Genomic DNA, 8,389 nt, shown 5'->3' with positions numbered 1-8,389 from the left:
ACTCCGGGTATGAGATATGGAAAAAATTATGAAAAATAAATTTAATTATGGTGTTTTGAATGAATGTATGTTTGAGATTTTGGACAATAGCAAGAATTGTAGTTCATCCCGCTTGCTCCAGGTCAGTGTTTGAGATTTGATAATAATGATGATTGATTTGGACTGAATGAATGTATGTTTGAGATCCTGGACAGTAGCCGTTGCTCCAGGTCAGTGATTATGATGCTTGGGTAGTAGCAGCAGTAGTGGTTATTCCACTTGCTCCAGGTTGAGCTTTTAAACACCCGCCTAGCAGTAGTGGTTATTCCACTGGCTCTGGGTTAAGTGGGTAATAGTAAGGGAGTTGTAGCTCAAACCCACTTGCTCCACAATGGGTGTTTCTGTCCATGGTTAGCTATCAGGACGTGTCAGATTAGTTATATAACCGACAGATGATATCATCAGCCACAAGACAGGCATGCATCATATGCAGTGTTTGTTTTGTTTGAGTGTGCATTACTTGGGTTTGTTTATTTGATTAATTATATTTAATTGCTACATATTCTACCTGCCATAAATGCCTTCTATATGTGTTTTCCTTGTTTGTATTGTATGTTTATGCAACTGAGAGATCTCTTGTCTGGCGGAAGAGTGACAAGGGTAGTTCCACCAGTGTTTCGGAGGAAACGGAAAATGAAGTGTTAAGTTAGGTTAGGCTTAGAACATGAACTCCTCAGATAACCTACACAATTTATGGATTTGAACAATTCTTTAAGTTAAATTTCTAAGTGTCGAAGTTCTAGGATTGCCTCTAGTTTTTTCTGGGACTTTATATATTATATACGTTGGCACCTTTACCATGCTGAGAACCTCCGGTACTCATTCCATACCTATATTGTTGTTTTTCAGATGTAGGTCGAGAGGCACCTCACTAGGCGTCAGGATTTTTTCTCTACAAACAAAGTTGGGATGCTATATTTTGTTATTTTTCTATGTATATAGATGTATATAGACTTCTCCTCTGTATATGCTTTACTTTCGTTCCTCCTAGAGGCTTTTATGGAGAAATAAGTGTTTGCTTTATGTATTTTGGGATAATTTTGGGGTTATATATATATATATATATATTCTCCGGCCGGCCTTAACTTCGCAGGTCGAGTCTGGAGCTTGATATTCTATATCTTTTGGTATTCCTCTTCTTATGTATATATCTTTACCTTTCTCCTTATTCGAGTATTTGTTTATGCGAGCAATGCATTTTTATATGGTAGGGTATTATATTATGCAAATTGGATGCGCCACTTTTTATGAACGATTAGATTTTATTAAATGAAAACCAAAAAATGTTATAAAAAGAGAGTATTGATAGATTTTATTAGCCTGTTTTTCACACAAAACTCTATTTTTAACTGTTTGACCTTTCTGGCAAACTTGTAAACTTCTGTAATACCTGTTTAAGGTAAGATAGCTAGTGTTTAAGCCTTAGGATGAGCGAGAGGGTAGAGGAGTTAAGGAAGAAACCTAGTAAATTAATATCGAGAGATAATAGGAACAACTATGATTATGACTATGATGAAGTACAATATGATTTTGATGATAATTGTGATGATGTGAGTTTGGTACTTAATAAGAAAAGTATTGGGTTTTGAATTGTGAATTGATATGGCATGGATGAAAGAAAAGAATGAGTTGGAATTGAGAATGGTGATGAGAACGGTGGTCGTATCCCGCTTGATAAACTACTATTTTATGATTTATCTTGTGCTCAATTGAATGATTTTATCAATTCTTCACCCACTTATTCATATAAATTTTCATGGTTTTACAATTCTTTCCTTATGGTATGACATATGTGAAAACATGTTTTCTATACTTTAGAAATATTAAATTTAATTATCCTTTATTACCATTCGATGCTGTGATCTATGTGTTGAGTACTTTCAGGATTTATAGGGCAGAAATGGCTTAGAGGATAGAAAGAAAACATACAAAAATGGAAGGAACGCACAAAATGGAGTTTTTGAAGAAAAGCAGCGACGCGAACGCGTGGACGACGCGGACGCGTGCTTAGCGCAAAAAGCATTGACACGAGCGCATGGACGACGCGGACGCATGCCTTGAGCAGAATGCAATTGACACGAACGCGTGACTAACGCGGACGCACGAAAGAGTAAAACTCTAAATGACGCGGACGCGTGACCCACGCGAACGCGTGACCCACGTGAACGCGTGGCGGACCCCACGTACAGAAAATTGCAGAAATCGTCCCCAGCGATTTCTGGACCCTTTTTAGTCCAAATTCAAGCCCAGAAAACACAGATTAGAGACTATAAAGTGGGGAAATGCATCCATACTTAGCATAAGCTGATAATTCACAATTTTAGTTTTTAGATGTAGTTTTTAGAGAGAGAAGTTCTCTCCTCTCTCTTAGGATTAGGATTTATTGGAATTATTTCATCTTCCTCAATCACAGGTTCAATGTTCCTTTTATTTATTTTTTCAATTTAATTTATGAACTTTTCCATGTTAGATTTGAATATTCTATTTAATATAATTTGAGGTATTTCAGTTATAAGATTGTTTTATTTATGCTATGGATGCTTTTGATTTATCCAAATTATTTTCATTCGAGTAGATTTTCTTCCCTTTTGGCTTTGGTTAATTAATTGGTAACACTTGAGTTATCAAACTCAGTAGTGGTTGAAATTGGCAATTACTGATTGATCTAGATCACTCTAAAGCTAGTCCTTCCATAAGGATTGACTAGGACTTGAGGATCAAGCTAATTAGTCCACTTGACCTTCCTTTGTTTAGTAAAGGCTGACCAAGTGGGATTAAAATCCAATTCTCATCACACCTGATAAGGATAACTAGGATAGGAATTCCAACTTTCATACCTTGCCAAGAGTTTTCTTAGCTATTGATTTATTAATTCCTGCAATTTATTTCCCTCGTTCAAACCTTTCAAAAACCCAAAACTATACAATTTTCCATAACCAATAATAAACACACCTCCCTGCAATTTCTTGAGAAGACGGCCCGAGGTTTGAATACTCGGTTATTAATTTTATTGGGTTTGCTTAAGTGACAACCAAAACTTTTGTACGAAGGGATTTTCTGTTGGTTTAAAAACTATACTTATAACGCGATTATATTTGTACAATTATTTACCGATAGAAATTTGTTCGTCACCGCTCACGTGTTACTGAGAGATGTGATATTGAGGAATAATGATTAATTATAAGTAAGGTATGATGATGGTGAGTATGATATCCCGAGAAAGAATGAAATGTGTACAGTAGTGACTGTGAATATAATGAGGGTTTCTGGCCTGGCAATGATGCTGGTATAATCACGCTTGCTCAGTGCGTAAACCATTGTATAGAGATGGTGGTTTTATCCTGCTAGCAGTAAGGAGAGAGGTGTGATCCTGCTTACAAATTAAATTGTGCAGTGAGGACGGAGTTTTCATCCCGCTCACAAGTTAATAAAAATGAGTAATTGATAAATAAATGGGATTTATGAGCTTTGTAATGTATAAAACAAATAAGAGAGATTATTGTTAACTGGGTTGAGTTGTCTCGGTAAGGACGGTGATTTAATCCCGCTTTTTCATGGTTATTATGCATATGTGGGGATGGTAGTTTTATTCTACCCGCAGTGAGGACGGAGGTTTTATTCCGCCCACGTACTAATGAATTGTGTATTAAGGACGGAGGTGTGATCCCGCTTACAGATTGAATTGTGTAGCAAGGATAGAGGTGTGATCCCACTTGCACATTATTTTGTGTTTGGCAAGGACAGAGGTTTAATCCTGCTTGCAGATTGAGTTGAGTGTAATCCCACTTGTTCGAGGTACCCAGAAAAGATGGTGGTTAAATCCCGCTTATTTTGGAGGTAAGGGCAATGGTCTAATCCAGCTTGCATGTTTCGGACAAGGATGATGGTGTAATCCCACTTGTTTATGGAACCTACGGGTAAGGACGGTGGTTGAATCCCGCTTATCCAAGTTGAGTCTGACTACATAATCGACCCGTGAGCACATGACCAGTAGGATAGGCATGCATCATTTGTATCTATGTGACATTGTTTGAGTGCGTTTATTGTATATATGGTTTGCCTATATGATTATTATTGTCTAACTGCTATCTGTCATAATTGCTGTAATTGAATTTGGTTGTGTTTGAATTTTATTACTCGTGTTTGCTGTTACTGATCAACTGTGAGACCATGTATATGGGTGTTAAAATGAAATGGGAGAACTTGAGACTGAGAAGAAATAGGATGAGTGAAAGGTGAGAGAATTGATAAGAGATAGGCTGAGAGGGACTTGAGGCTTGATGCAAAGAGAAAGGCGAGTGAAAATCGGAGATGTATGAGCATAGTTAGTTACACCTAGTATGCCTTACTATTTTTCTGGTTTAATATACTTCTAGGCTTGGATTTCTGTCTGTTGAAGTTTTAGGATTACCTAGAGGATTCTTGTAGTCTTTACATTGTCTTTGCTTTGGAATTGTTACCCCTACTGAGAACTCTGAAAGGGATGATGTTCTCATCCGTTTCGAAAATTTTCACTTTACAAGTACTGGACGTGATGCACCTCGTTGACTGGTCGGTTTGACCAAAAAACTGGTGAACCGGACCCTAATCCAGTTCGATTTACCATTTGGACTGTTTAAGAAAGTAAACCGGTGTGAACCGGTAAGAACCGAATCAAATCGGTCAAAATCGACGAGAATCGATGCAAACCAGTCTAACCAAACCAGTGCAAACCGGTCTAACCGAACTGGTCTGCTTGAAAATTTTTTTAAAATGTCTCCACCAAGAACCTTTGAGCAAAAGCAACCTCCACTTGTGACTCAGCCATTGCGCTTCTTATTACTATATGTGACAAATATTAATTATATAGTATACATAAATATCTAATTTAATTTAATTTTTATTTTTTCTATTTTAAATTAATTATATTTTAATTATATACCATTATTAATATAAATATAAATTTTACTAAATATTTATTAATTTACTTGATCTATTTCAATGCTAGTATTGTGATTAAGGTTATTTGTTTTGATATTAGTGTTAAAATCTACTAACATTATAGTTAGATGATAGGCTTTGTGAATTAATTATTTTTTTATTGTGTCAAAATAAGATACTATTGTAGTATTACTGATAAATTTTATGGTTTTTTTATATTAGTTATTTTTAGAAGTTGAGACTTGATTTTTCGTAAAATGTTAGTGAAGATATGTATTTCAAATTTTAATTTTAAGTTTTTAACTATTTTATATTTTATATTTACGTGAGACCGGTTTTATCGGTTCAACCAATAATTTATTGGTTGAACTAATAAACTAGTAAACCAGTAGCCTAATCGGTTCGATCACCAGTTCGATTCTAACAATTATGTATGTATTTATATTTTGAATTATATATATATATATATTTTATCACTTTTATTTTTTCAGTTATGCGCGTTTATTCTCATTGTTTCGCAAGGGATGCGGACTTGTTTTAATTATTCTCTTTACGGGCTCCTAGTAAATATATATTTTTTCAAATACTATGTATATATTTTGTTTTTAGATGTCGTAATATCTCACCACTTTTGATTTACGACCTAGGCGTAAAGCTCTGTGTGGTATGGTGTTACATATATAGTATGAAATTTGTTACTGATTTTAAATTTGAACCTCATTTCAAATTTAAATCATATCTTATTATTTTAAACTTGAATCTTTTAAATTTAAAATTCAAATTTAGAAATAAAATAACTAATTATTGTCAAATCTCATTTAATATTCTCAATTATCATACTACTATTATATTCTTGGTGCTACAAATAATACAATAATATTCTTTTTGAATTAATATGGTTATTTATTTGATCAAATCAAAATAATAATTAAATAATTATACATCAAAGATTAGAACACTCGTTAGTGTGTGACCCCTATGGTACCATAGGTTTAATACTAAGTGGATAGTAAATTAGTCATACTAAATATACTAATTAAAGTTGACGTCGAGCAACATTGCTTAACCTCCCGAGAAGAATAAAGTATAATTTCTTCCATCTTTTTAGCTCTTGGTTAACCCATAGAGTATGGTTTAATTGTCAAAAATCTAACTTGTTACCATTATTATATTGAACTGTAAATGACCTAAGAAATTCATTTCTTCATTCATTCAATCTCATTGGCCAAGATTTTATTTATCTCAGTTATTATAATCATAGAGCTCAAACTCTTTACCGAGAGTTGACGGATTTTTTATTGACTAATAATTAATTCTAGAAATATTTAAATAATATCCGATATCCATTCAACTAGCACCTTAGGGTATTAGGTGTTCAGAATCAAAGTATAATAAATACATTGTTAATTATTATGACAATCGCAGGTCAAAGAAAACTCTATTACTGTGTTCATCTTAAGAATATCCTATTGACAAATATGCGATAATTATAACCATTAGAATTTCTCAAAGTGAGTCAGTTCAATAGTCATATCTCTATATGCATCATCTATATATATAATTTAATAAATAAGATATATTAGTTTTTATCCAATGAAAACCATTATTTATTGATCTTTTCAGATTATTAATGTCTTTTTAATAATCATATGATCAAGAACAATTTAGATTAAATTATAAAAAAATTATCTCTTAATATTATGATAACTATCACAATAATAAATCTATGAATTTAATCAAGAATTTTATTATATTAATTCTTTTAATATAATAACATTAACAAATTATTTAACACATAATAAATTAGATTGTGATTATACTACTTATTCTCAACACTTCTGACTCACATAAAGCCAAAACCAAAATAAATAATCTCAGTCCACAAAATTCAAGAGTCTAAAAGATTTATGATTATTAAGCTACTCAATTTATCTAGAGCCTGGATTCCTTGATCCAAGTCTGACCCAACTTGAGCAGGAAGAATGACTTCAACTACACTAACATGTCCCTTTATAAACTTGTCTACTATTTAAAATGTTGGATAACAATAATTTCTTAAACATTGAAAAATAACTACTCACTATATAGGTATAAGAGTTCTAGAGTGATGGTCAAATCACCATCCCATTTATATAAATATTTCATGAAATACAGTATATATCTCTCAAATTCTATTTTATTAAAATTTTTCTATAATTCTTACTAATTTAAGTATTAGAGTTACTTTAATAAATATTACTCACCTTCCTCATTTAAAGGTTTCAGATAATTTTACATCGATTAAAAAAGACATTAAAACCTTCATAAAAAGAAACCTCAACCTTACATCTAGACTAAAATTGTTATGTGTACCGTAATAACAGTGTTATTGGTGAGAACATGAACGTATCCGTCACGTTGGTCCCTTCTTCCGAGAACGTATTACGTGCACTCTATGCTAATGAATAATGAATGATCTTTCTGTCATTCTTCCAAATCTGCTTAATTATTTCTAAATCTCGTTTTGGCGTTTATCATTTCTGTTTTATAGCATATTAGCATCTAACGAAACAACATAATGTGCTTCTATTCAAATGGTTTGCTGGGTACTTGGATATGATATTACGATAAGATATATATAGGGTTTTTTTCCCTAACAGGTGTCTTTAAGGTATTGACTAAGGTCATTACAAATAAGTTTTTTAAAAAAATTTATCTTTTAACAAATATATTATAAGTACGTTAAAATATTTAATTATTTAAATTTTTTTCCATATTTTTTTCTGTTAAACATCTTAACTAGTACCTACTCACACACTTGTTAGTAGTATTTCTTTTAAAAATACACTTGATATTTTATTTGTAATTTTGTTCTTAATATTTTTTAAAATTGTAATATTGATCTTATAATCTAAATCTATTAAATTATTATTTGGTTAAAAAATATTTTAAACAAGTAGTAAAAATAAAAATTTTTATTAAAACTATTTTTTTAAATTTTCAATATATTTTTAATAAGTTAAATATATTAAAAACTTTATTATTCTTAGAGTGAAACCTTACCTCGATGTCTAATAATTTCACAAAATCCTTTTTTTGTCCTTTAACAAAAGTATAATTTCAGCGCGATCTTTATTCATAATTTTCGTCAGACATTCTAACCATTCCGTTAAAGTCTTCGTCAATAAGAGGAGTATAACTCCAACTCGACCCCTAATCATCACCAATATTTATCATCATTCTCTGCATTTTCTCTTTCTTTTCTCCACCATTTTTTACCACTATCATCACTAACATCCACCACCATTCTTTGCTTTCGCTGCACCACTCTAATGCCATCATTCTTCTTCTTTTTTATCGAACCAAAACCATGCAGCCAGATCGCTCCCTCTACTTCTCTGTTCACCATCGACAATTCCAACATCGCCATGGCTACCCTATTTCCCTTTTT

This window comes from Arachis duranensis, chromosome 9 (assembly GCF_000817695.3).
Source record: "Arachis duranensis cultivar V14167 chromosome 9, aradu.V14167.gnm2.J7QH, whole genome shotgun sequence".
In the NCBI taxonomy this organism is placed as follows: Eukaryota; Viridiplantae; Streptophyta; class Magnoliopsida; order Fabales; family Fabaceae; genus Arachis; species Arachis duranensis.
This window is presented reverse-complemented; position numbering follows the sequence as displayed.